This window comes from Triticum aestivum, chromosome 6B (assembly GCF_018294505.1).
Source record: "Triticum aestivum cultivar Chinese Spring chromosome 6B, IWGSC CS RefSeq v2.1, whole genome shotgun sequence".
NCBI lineage: Eukaryota > Viridiplantae > Streptophyta > Magnoliopsida > Poales > Poaceae > Triticum > Triticum aestivum.
Genome location: NC_057810.1, coordinates 714,172,769 through 714,185,787, shown reverse-complemented (window position 1 = coordinate 714,185,787; position 13,019 = coordinate 714,172,769). Strand labels below are relative to the sequence as shown.

Below are 13,019 nucleotides of genomic sequence, written 5' to 3'. Positions count from 1 at the left end.
CCGTATCTCATCTTTCCCGTTAGCTCACTGCTAGCTAGCTGACGGAGTAGGAGATACTGCTTCTCTAATTCTGCTTCACTTTGCAGACACTTCAGCCGTCCTGTCAATTAGGGTACGGTCGATCGCCGGCTAATACAAGAAAGCGACACGGTCGACGTATACTGCTGTGAGTATAATTGATTGATGATTAGAGCATAATCTCACCGTTACGCAGTAGGATGGTTAGATACTCTGTTTCTTCGTTCGACCACGCCAAATAAATGGTGCATCTCTCATGCCATGTTTCCCACCGCCTCACCCCCGCCCTTTCGGTGGTGAATTGAGATCCTCTTTTGTGCACGTCGTTGAACCAGAGTTTTTTTTTTCCTTTGTCATCCTCGCCTCGTTACGGCATCATAATGTTGGGTGTTGGATGGCTTGGGGGCGGGGCTGACATTGGTGGAACCCTGCGTTGGTGTATTTTGATGTTGGTGTGCTCTTTTGGCGACCTCTGAGTTTGCCCTTGTGTTCAGTCGCGGAGCGTCGGTGGCACAATTCCGGGCCATATATTCGCTTCTAATTCTCCAGAGTCTTTGATCACTCTAACCTTTTCTATGAATGCACTCATCTGGCCCTGATGATGCCAAGTTTGACGGGCTCATGGTCGTCGGCCAATTAGCCGCTTGCAAAATGCGGAGACGGAGCTTGATTTTTCGGAGCTAATGACTGGCCGGACATGGGGAACGGGGGCCAACGGTCATTTGGATATCAAAAAGCATATGGTTTTTTTAAAAATATATCAAATATTGTCCAGTTTGTTATAATATCTATAAAAAATGCAACCGCACATATGGAGATAGTTTTGAATGGCCGGCTTCTGCATCAATGTCGGTTGTCAGGTCCCCAATTTGTGGGCGGATACGGTATCTGTCTTGGGGGTCAGCGTTGGAGGGGAGATGCCCTCATGCGTATTAGAAAAAGAAAAGAAAAAACTGAACGGCCTTCTTGGGATATGAGAGGAGGTGAAAGAAAAAAAACTGCACAAGCGGTGTTCAAAATGACCATTTGGTCCCTGCAAAAGGAAAGAACTATTCAGACGCTGCACAGAGAAAGAAAACTACGGAGATTTTGAGATTAGGCATTGCTAAATGCTAATCAGATTAGATAGATAGATAGAGGGACGGTCCGGTCAACTAGCACCAGTAGCATGGTATTTGTCCTTCTAAAGATTTCAACAAGCACCAACTAGCACCACTACCAGTACCAGTAGTACGCCGCGCCCCATAATCGCGTCCGTGCGTTCCCTCTGCCCGTCACCATTAAATTCCATTTCCATTTATTCAGTTACTTTTTCTTACTAGTAAAACTGAAATTATTAACAAAGTGGCATATATGATAGTATAATACAAATAAAGAAATATAACCAGGCATCGACGACGCCGAAAAGAAAGAGACAATGTTTTCCAATCCAAAAAAACAAATTCCGCAATATTTCTTCTTTTCTTTTCTGAAACAAATCAGCGTGGTGCTAGTACTAGATTAGATGCGTTCCAAACAGAGGGAAAGGTAAATGGCCATTGATAGCTAGCTCATGAAGTAGCTAGAACAATGGCGATGGTCAAAGGCGACGTCGCCGTCCATGCGATCTGTATCTCATCCTCCCCGTTTTTAGTTCACAGCTGGCGTAGATACCTCTTTTTTTTTGAACACTTATCTTTTTTTTTTGAACACGTACATACCTCCCTTATTCTGCTCTTTCCTTTTCAGATTTTTCAGCCGTCTAATCAATTAGGGACGCGGTCGATCGATGGTTAAAATTAGTTCAAAGTTGAATCATCTATTTTGGAACGGAGGGAGTACAAGAGAATGACCACGGTCGGTGGTGGTGGAGTATAATCTCAACGTTGCACAGCAGGATGGATGACTAGATATGCCGCTTGTCTTGTTCGCAGTGGCAAATAAAAGGTGCGTCGTGAAAAAAAAAGTGATCATGGGATGATGACAAAAATTCAGCTGCCATAGAAAAGATACACTCCTACACTACTACAATGGGAAAGAAAATACCCCAAAAAACTACACTACTAGTAGAGATTTTAGCGGACTACATCTGGATCAATATAGACATATCTTAGAGTGTAAATTCACTTATCTTATTTCGTACGTAGTCCATATTAAAATCTTTAAAAAGACTTGTATTTTGAAACACATAAAAGGTGCGTCGTGAAAAAAAAAGTTGTGATGTGATGATATAAAAAATACAACTGCCATAAAAGAAGTACACTTCAAACTATTACAATGGGAACGATACACTCTAATACATACTTTAGAGTGTAGATTCACTCTTTTTTTTACCACAAGAAAAGGAAAAACTACGACAATGGGAAAGAAAAAAACCCAAAAAACACTACACTGCTATAATGGGAAAGAGAGACCACGGTCCACGTATCCTCTAATTACCTAAGCTCCCTCGAAATAAAGCCATATGAGAGCTCTAATGTGTTTTTTTCTTCGAACATGGGTCTATTTGTCAGCGAAAGATGACGCAGACCTGTGGACCCATGCTCAATCAGTCATTTCGTGTCAGTCTCGCCGCAACTCTTCTCAACGTGGCCATTGTCCCTCCTCGTCTCCAGTTCTTTCCTCGCCCCCACTCACTGTACTCTTGTGCCCCTTTGAGCATTTGTTGCCTCCCCTCCTCCTCGACGCCTCATGAGCACTTTTCCCTCCTCTTTTTGAGCAGCGACGACTGGTGGTACTGGAGGCGATATCTCGGGCGATAGGGGAAGAAATCTTGCGCGGCTTGCGTGTTGGAGACTTAGGGCCGCATCTGGAAGGGATGCCACGAAGGTCGATCGTGTAGATAGACGCGAAGACCGGCTGGAACGGAGGTAACAGGCGTCAATGGTGATGCCACTCTATTTAGATGACCTCACATACGACGGCCTTGCTGCCACTGCCTAGCCTAGAGTTTGGACATGTCGACATCTGCCCAGAGGTGATTTGTTTTATTTGTCTTCTTTCCTTAATTTTGCCTATTAATTTTGACAAATCCGGTGGAGGGCTCGAGGTTGTTGTTCAGTCATGGATGTACACGATTCCACACACAAAGAAGTGGACCCTGGGTGTCAAATGCAAGCCAATCAAGGTTGCATTAGAGCTTTCACTAGATGTTAGAAAATTGATTTGAAAAGGCCATGAAGGTATGAAAGATCGTGGATGTCGCCTAGAGGGGGGGGTTGAATAGGCGCTTTAAAATAATTACGGTTTAGGCTTGAACAAATGCGGAATAAACCTAGCGGTTAATTTGTCAAGCACAAAACCTAAAACAACTAGGCTCACCTAAGTGCACCAACAACTTATGCTAAGCAAGATAAGTAACTATGCGATAGCAAGATATATGACAAAGAACAATATGGCTATCACAAAGTAAAGTGCATAAGTAAAGGGTTCGGGTAAGAGATAACCGAGGCACGCGGAGACAACGATGTATCACGAAGTTCACACCCTTGCGGATGCTAATCTCCGTTTGGAGCGGTATGGAGGCACAATGCTCCTCAAGAAGCCACTGGGGCCACCGTAATCTCCTCACGCCCTTGCACAATGCAAGATGCCATGATTCCACTAAGGGACCCGGCGGTCACCGAACCCGTACAAATGGCGACCCTTGGGGGCGGTCACCGAACGCGTACACTTTGGCAACCCTTGGGGGCGGTCACCGGTACCCGTCAAATTGCTCGGGCCGATCTCCACAACCTAATTAGAGACCCCGACGCTTGCCCGGAGCTTTACACCATAATGATTGAGCTCCAAGCACCACCAACCGTCTAGGGCGCCCAAGCACCCAAGAGGAACAAGCTCAAGGGTACCAAGCACCCAAGAGTAATAAGCTTCTCAACTTGTAACTTTCACGTATCACCGTGGAGAACTCAAACTGATGCACAAATGCAATGGCAAGGGCACACAGAGTGCCCAAGTCCTTCTCTCTCAAATCCCACCAAAGCAACTAATGCTAGGGAGGAAAGTGAGAGGGAGAACAAGAAGGAGAACACAAAGAACTCCAAGATCTAGATCCAAGGGGTTGCCCTCACATAGAGGAGAAAGTGATTGGTGAAAGTGTGGATCTAGATCTCCTATCTCTTTTCCCTCAAAAACTAGCAAAAATCCATGGAGGGATTGAGAGTTAGCAAGCTCAAAGAAGGTCAACAATGGGGGCAAAAACGAGCTCAAGAGTTAGGGAACCATTGGGGAAGAAGACCCCCTTAAATAGGTCCCCACGAATCTGCCCATTATGTGCAGAATAACATAGGAGCGGTACAACCGCTATGAGCACCGTTACAACCGGTAACAGGCAATAAGCGGTACAACCGGCCCACAACCGCCCAACAACCGCACCACAACAGAAACTAGTCCGGTGGTGGAGCGGTACATGGCCGGTACAACCTCTGGACCAATTCTGGAGCGGTACAACCGCTTCAAACACCGGTTGTACCGGTCAATCGGTACAACCTCTCTATGGGGCGGTACAACCTCTTTATGTAAAACAGGCAATATCAAAACAGCCACAACTTTCGCATACGAGCTCCGAATTCGATGAAACCAAGTTTGTTGGAAAGCTAGCAACAAGGCTAACACAATCTTGAAAGAAATATCAATAAGAAGCAAATTAGAAAAGGCTCATATGAAAAAGGTGAGAACCCTTCCTCGGATAAGACCGGTAAAACCTCCAACACCAAAAACATCATAGAAGACGCATGTGAACTCCGTTTTCGATGAACTCAAGCTTGTCATCAAGATGACCATAAGCTCTAAGACTCACAAAGAGAACCAAGCAAGAACCAAGAAAGAATATGCAATGATGCAATGGTTTGAGCTCTCTACGAATGATACGACCAAGCTACTCATCGAGAGCCCCCCCTTGATAGTACGGCAATTGATCCTATAACCCGGTCTCCCAACTGCCACCATGAGACCGGTAAAAGAGAAAACCTATCAAGGGCAAACCTTTGCCTTGCACATGGTCCACTTGAGCTAGATGATGACGATCTTGACTCTCTCAAGTTGGACCACCTTTCTTAATTGTGTTGGCTCGATGAAGACTAGATGATTACTCCCCCATAGTCCACTATGGGTGAGCCTCTCTTTGGCACATCTTCACAAGACCATTGAAACCACAAAGGATGGCAAGATTCAAGCACTTGATCTCTTCGTGATGCTCCACTTGAACTTGCACACGGCAATCATGATGACGATCACCACTTGATGTCATCCTTTCCATGGGTTGTATGATATCTTCCTCTTGACGCAAGCCCATGGACACGTACCTAACCCCAAATAGAACTCTCACATAGACCATGGGTTAGTACACAAAGTGCAATGGACAATGCTTACCATACCATGGGATCACTTGATCCCTCTCGATACATCTTCTACGCTTTGTGAGTTGATCAACTTGATTCACTCTTGACTTAGTCTTGATCAACCTTAAATCTTTCCAACTCTCTTTATTTGGATGATGTCTTGAAGGTAAACAAGAATGATCACACAATCTTCTTCTTCAAGACATGCTTGCAATAAGCTCAACACTCAAATGACCAATCTTTGGATAATTCCTTAATAGCACATTGGTCAACTCATAAACTCCTTGAAACCAACACATGAACTTCAAGAAAAAACTATGGACAAATCCTTCAAATATAACTCAAGAAAACAATTAGTCCATAGAGATTGTCATCAATTACCAAACCAAACATGGGGGCACCGCATGTTCTTACAAGGTAGACCGAGCTTCTCTTTTCATCATATATTTTTACAAGAACGTCTTTTGGACATGCACATTATTAAGCAGTTGTTATATCCATGGACAATTTTTTTGGAGGATGAAGGATTATGGTCAGACTACTCGCAATACAGCACAATGAATATCAAGATTTCATACATACAGAGTACAAACGAGAAGAAAGATAGATATATGCCACTTAGCGCTACTTCCTGAAGTTTATATCATGTTAATTATGCGAGCACACTAATATTACATGATATATTAGAATTATATGCTTTGGAGTCAGGATGGCCAAAAACTAAATTTGCCTAACATGACTATAGCTTAAGAAGTCATTACAACAGGAGAATATGAATACATACGACAGTGAAATGCTCTAGCCCGTGCTTTTGTACATAGCAGGACGCATGAAAACTGAAACCTCCTACAACATGCAATACAGACTGGACTTCGACGTGTTCAGCACGGATGGGTAAACAGACCAAGGTTTCCCCGCAAAAAAAGGGTAAGCAGACCAAGCATCACTCTAGTGGTGCAACCAAATTACTCAATCCATAAAATTGTTCTATAGAAACTTTCAAATAACTCAATCCATAAAATTGTTCTAGAAAACTTTTTGCAAGGGATTCTTTAAAAGAATACGAACAGATATAATGCTTAGCAAAACAAATTGTTCAAAAAAACTTTTTGCAAGGGCTTTTTTAAAAGAATACGAGAATATGAATACATACGACAGTGAAATGCTCTAGCCCGTGCTTTTGTACATAGCAGGACGCATGAAAACTGAAACCTCCTACAACATGCAATACAGACTGGACTTCGACGTGTTCAGCACGGATGGGTAAACAGACCAAGGTTTCCCCGCAAAAAAAGGGTAAGCAGACCAAGCATCACTCTAGTGGTGCAACCAAATTACTCAATCCATAAAATTGTTCTATAGAAACTTTCAAATAACTCAATCCATAAAATTGTTCTAGAAAACTTTTTGCAAGGGATTCTTTAAAAGAATACGAACAGATATAATGCTTAGCAAAACAAATTGTTCAAAAAAACTTTTTGCAAGGGCTTTTTTAAAAGAATACGAGGATATATACTGCTTAGCCGAAAAAGGGGTAAATGTCTAAGCCCAGGTTCGAACTGGGGACCTTTAGTGTGTGAGACTAACGTGATAACCAACTACACCACCCAGACATCTGCGTTTAAGCTTTAGAAGAAGTAATGTAGATATATCAAGAGACTTGTTCGTAGTTGAATGCTCTTGATAGTTGATTGCTACTAAAATACAATCAAATGTGAGTATTACCATCGGTACAATTCGACATGGCCATTACATACGACGCCACGGCGTGTAGAATAATCATTCAGATGGCGGTAGAAAAACGCCAAAAGCCAAATTCCACGTGTTGAGGATATATTTTTTCTTTTCTGAAATCGCAGTAGCAAAAAATCAGTGTGGTGCTAGATTAGTATAGATGTGTGTCAAAGGAGGGAAAAGAAAATGCTTATTTTTTTTGCGGGTGAAAGAAAATGCTTACTGATAGCTAGCTCATGGAGTGGGTAGAACAAATAAAGGATATGGTGGCGACCGCAACGCGAATGGATGGTCAAAGGCGACGTCGCGATCCATGCGATCTGTATCTCATCTCATGGCGTAGATACCTCTCTTATTCTGCTCTGCCCTTTTCAGATTTTTCAGCCGTCCAATCAATTAGGGATGAGGTCGATCGATGGCTACGTACGTAGTACAACAAGCGAGTGACCACGGTCGGTGTATATATACAATATACGTACTTGCGTGAGCATAATATAATTATAAATTCCTCATGTTCGAGAGTAGCCTCCTCCCCAAGCAAAGTTAGGGTTCCTTTGCCTTCTGTCGGCGGCGCCGCCGGTCTGCCTTGTTTTCGGTGGCCTTAGGACTATGGCGGCACGGTGAATCCTGGCCCTTGCCGGCGGGAGGGCTTCGTTTCTAGACGTCTCTTCAAGTTTTGTTATGGTTTGTTTCCTGCTCAGGAAGACAAGGCAGCGGCGGCGCCCTGAAGATGGAATAAGGTCTTCCCCGCCTAGCCCCCGTTTCGGTGGTGTGTCTAGCATCGTCGGTAGGTGTGTGGAGATTGGATCCTTCAGATCTACGCTCGTCGTCGGTGGCGGTTGCTGTTCTGCTGCGCTGGTCCTATGGGGCCGCACGACGACTTTTCGACTGTCTACTATAACAAGTTTTGCCCGGCTCCGACGAGGGAGGGGCGCTGATGGCGGCGCGCCTTCGACTCGTTTCAGTGTTTGTAGTCGTCGTTAGGTGGTCTATGGACCTTTATGGAATTTTTATTATTCCTGATGTTCGTTGTATTGCCATGATTAAAGAGGAATAGATTGAAAGTTTTCTCGCAAAAAATATAATTATAAATTCGTAACATTGTAGGTGGTGGAGTACAACGTTGCACATCACGATGGATGGCTGGATGCTCCACTTGTCTTGTTCCCCGCACCACATAAAGGGCGTGTCGTGAAAAAAAAGTGATGATGGGATGATGACAGAAATACAACTGCCATAAAAAAGATACACTCCTACGCTACTACAATGAAAAACAAAAAACCAAAAAAAACACTGCTATAATGGGAAAGAGGGACCAACGGTGGACGTATCTTCTAATTATCTAAGCTCCGATGAAATAATGACATAGGAGAGCTCCAATGTGTCTCTTTTTTTGAAATTGGGTTTGTTTTGTGAGCGAAAGATGATGCGGACATATGGACCTATGCTCAATCAGTCGTTTCGTGTCAGTCTCCCCGCAACTCATGCAGTCGTGGTTGTCGTCCCTCCTCCTCCCCACCTCTCTCCTTACCCCACTCACTACAATCTTGTGCCCATTTGAGCCATTGTTACCGCCCCTCCTCCTCAACGCCTCATGAGCACCTTTCCCTCCCCTTTTTGAGCAGTGACGACTAGTGGTATTGGAGGTGGCAGCTCTGGCGATAGGGAAAGATATCCTACGGCGGCCCGGCTCGCGTGCTGGAGACGAAGGGTCGAATCTGGAAGGGATGCTGATGCGGGACGCCACTGAAACGATCTTTCACGGTGCCAAAGAACTCAAAAGGAGGAGCAACTTTCTCTCTCAAGTGGCAATGAACAAGAGGAAATACTCATAAATATATTGCAGCGGGTGACTAGCTTGGTTTACAAGGACGCAACTCAAACCATGAAACTTGCAAACCTATGTAGAATCACAAGAGGGAACCACAAGGATCCTATATGAATTGAGAATAGGCCCTCCAATCCACACACACTAGCTAACACTCAAGGATACTTGTGCTCACAGCACAACACAACCTAACCAGCTTCTACAAACATAAACTCAAAATCACAAGAGGGGAGTACTTATACTAGAAGCACCTACTAGTTAGGTGTGAAAACAACTCAAAGTGAAGGGCAAATTCGTGAATCCCAAGCTGTAGCACGAGCAAACTTGTTGAGCCTTGCGCCATAATTAATTTCTGGACAGCTTGCATGGGAACTTGCGTAACTTTTGACTCAAGACCTCAAATGATGCACCGTTTGCTTTAATGAAAGCTGACTTCAAAGACCAATTTTTCCGGCCTCTAAAACGTGCTAGACCCTTCTAGAATTACTACCTCTGTCCTGGTTTATAAGTCCCTTTTGTATTTTGTGCCAAATTTTGACTAGAGAAGTAAATAACAAAATATTAATGCATGTCATAAAAAATTATATCATTGGATTCGTATTTGAGCATACTTTTTAATTATATTATTTTTTATGATATGCATTAACATTTGGTTTGTTAAATTTAAGGTCAAAATTTGGCGCGGGATACAAAAGAGACTAATAAACTAGGACATAAGTAGTAATTAGATTTAGGTGGGAAGTTGCTGGGAATCTGATGTGTTATTTCCTCCAAAATAGGCACCGGAAGCTTCCCAAGTACTACGTCCGTCCGGGATTACTAGTCCGGCCGACCGAATCCGCAGGACCAAGGCAAAACAAACGCGCATGCAAACTCCTCGATTCACGTTGTTACTCCCTCTGTTCCTAAATATAAGTCTTTGTAAAGATTTTATTATGGACCACATATGGATGTATGTAGATGCATTTTAGAATGTAGATTCATTCATTTTGCTTCGTATGTAGTCCACGGTGAAATATCTACAAAGACTTAGTATTTAGAAACGGAAGGAGTATTAATTACTGCATGCATCTGCTGGCTTCTGCGCATATCCCTTGCATTGGCTCGCTTCACGCATGCAGCGAGCGGAGTACTAGGCCCGAGACAAATGCGTGCATGCAGCCAGCCTCCTTCGCATGCAGCGTCTGGAAATTAATTTCCTTTAATCAGTGGAACAACAACCGAGAGAAGCGGCCTAGTAAAAAGGACGCGGCCGTGCTGCTAAACGGCCTTGTAAACCCGTACGGAGGTAGTAAGGGCCCGTTCGGGGATCCACCAGCTCCTCAAAATACACGGAGCTGGGGAGTACCGTTTCGGCCGCTCTGAATTTTCTAGCGGCAGCTCCATCCGCTCCGGGAGCGGGGGCGCGGAGCGGAGGACCTCCGAACAGCCCCTAAGATACTGGTTTTTGGTCATGTCTTCCTTTGACTGCTCTAATGGTTTAACATTTATGCTAGCATGACATGAACCTATCTCTTTGATGCCTTGGTCATGATCCGGTCTGGTCCACATCAGATGCCATGAAGGTCGACGTGTACTAATGTGAGTATAATTGATTGAAAATTAGAGCATACTCTCGCCGTTACACAGCAGGATGGTTGGATACTCACTGAAGTTGTGTGGTGCTTTGTTGACTGGATGTAATTTCTGGTTTCTTTGGGTCCTTTGAACTGCCGTTGATACTTTATAATTGATCTGGAGGGCCTTTTCGCAGTAAAAATAAAAGAAAAAGAATACGGTGTTCGTTTCAGGGCGAGAGTTGGAGATACGGTGTACGCTAAAGAATGTGTTTAAGTGGCCGGAGCAGCCACGGCCGGCCGAGATCGGGTGAGGAGAACCTGGACTGGGCTGGACTGCTGCGCGTCCTCCTCCGGATCCTCTGTGACGGCTCTCCCTGCCCGTAGAAGTAGCACCGGCATTTCCAAAATCGACTGTACTCCATGATATGATTTAATTGACTTATTAATTGGAAATAAAATGATGTGAGTACAGTTGTTGCATAGTAAGTACGTACGTAGTACTCCCTCCTTTCTGGTTTATAGGGCTTATCTTAAAATTTTAGTTTTTTCATTTTATAAGGCTCAATTTGGTTGTTTCCCATCACATGTTCGGATTTCAAGGTGCATTAAATCATTGCATACAAGTATTGAGAGAAAATTGACCAATGCATGTACTTTATGCATGCATGCATTGCAATTAATGCATTGATAAACATAATTTTTTGAGAAAAACAAAAGCATTAATTAGGTGCTTTTGCAAACTACAAAAAGTATTCCACCACTCACCATCTACCTTGGTTGGTGAGATTTTTGAATTGAGCCTTAGGCTGGTCATAGTGGGGAGTAACTTAGACTAGTAACATACATATGTTACTAGTCTATGTTACCATCTTCATAGTGGGGAGTAACATGTATGTAGTATCATGCAAGCCATTATTTATTAAGATGTAGACTCATTTTGCCTTGAGATGTGTTATGTTACAGTAACATATTATGTTACTCCAACCATCTCTCTCCTCATTAAATACATGCCATGTAAGCAAACTTTTCTTGGAATGTGTTATGTTACTTGCTATGTTACTCCCACTATGAGCAGCCTTATAAACCGAAAAGGAGGGAGCACTACTCCTGTCTCAGGATGGCCGGGCTAGATTGGACCAAGAGGCAGCAGAGTGGTCACTCGCTCGCTGGTCAGCTCGGCTCCGCTCGGCTCAGCTCAGGTTCGGTTCATCTCCCCTGGCACTGGCTGCCCATTGTACGGATGGCTATTGTATTGGCCTCGTAGTACCACCGCTCCAGTACCAGTAGTACACGGCCCCATGAACGCGTCCGTGCCTTCATTCCAGCCCTCGTGCCGTCACCATCAAATTCCATTTTCGATTTCCATTTATTAATTTAGATTTTATTAATAAAACTGAAATTATTAACCAAGTGGCATATGATAATGCAAATAAAAGAAATATAACCAGGCACCGTCGATGCCGAAAAGAAAGAGACATTTTTTTTCTATCTAGAAACCAAATCCCACAATATTTTCCGTTTCTGTTCTGAAACTGGAGTAGCAACAAATCAATGTGGTGCTAGTACTATACAATACTTCCTCCGTCCGAAAATACTTGTCGGATGAATGGATGTATCTAGACGCAATTTAATCCTATATACACTCATTTTCATCCATTTCTCCGACAAGTATTTCGGGACGGAGGGAGTAGTATATTAGACGCGTTTCAAAGAGAAAAAGTAAATGGTCATTGATAGCTAGCTCATGAAGTAGCTAGAACAATGGTGATGGTCAAAGGCGACGTCGCGATCCATGCGATCTGTATCTCATCCTCCCCGTTTAGCTCACAGCTGGTGGCTCATGGCGTAGACACCTCTCTTATTCTGCTCTTCACTTTCCAGATTTTCCAGCCGTCCAATCAATTAGGGATGCGGCCGATCGATGGCTACGTACGTAACAGGAGAGTGACCACGGTCGACGTATATATATACGTACTTGTGTGAGAATAATATAATCGTAAATATAGTAGGTGTGGACGTGTGGAGTGTAATCTCAACGTTGCACAGCAGGATGGATGGATTCATGGATGGATGGCTAGATGCTCCGTTTGTCTTGTTCGCCGCGCCAAGTAAAAGGCGCGTTGAGAAAAAAAAAGTGGTTATCAAAAAGATACATACATTCCTACACTGCTAAAATGGGGAAGAAAATACCCAAAAAAGAACTACACTACTATAATGAGAAAGAGGGACGGTTTAGATTCTCTGAAGCGATGTATCAAGAATAGCTATTACGGAAAAGAATCGTGTGTGAAATAAACGGCAGCTATGGTTTTTGAAGATCGCCGTACTCGGAAACGCTTCGTGTGTGAAATAAACGGCAGCTACGGTTTTGAAAATCGCTGTAATCGGAAGCCGCACCATTTTTTGCCGAGCCTAAAAAGACTTTTTGGGAGGGATTTTTTTTAAAAAAAAATACGAACAGAATGCTTAACAAAAAAAAAGGGGGAGATGTCTAAGCCCAGGTTCGAACTGGGGACCTTTAGTGTGTGAGACTAACGTGATAACCAACTACACCACCCAGAC

The 13,019-nt window shown here is 43.6% G+C and overlaps 2 non-coding genes across 2 annotated transcripts; both read right to left on the bottom strand.

Annotated features, from left to right (window-relative positions):
- Positions 1 to 6,875: 6,875 nt before the first annotated feature.
- On the bottom strand, positions 6,876 to 6,949 carry TRNAV-CAC (transfer RNA valine (anticodon CAC)). The gene has a single exon. It is a non-coding gene; the product is annotated as a tRNA-Val (tRNA).
- A 5,996-nt stretch (positions 6,950 to 12,945) lies between these two features.
- Positions 12,946 to 13,019, bottom strand: TRNAV-CAC (transfer RNA valine (anticodon CAC)). Its single transcript has one exon. It is a non-coding gene; the product is annotated as a tRNA-Val (tRNA).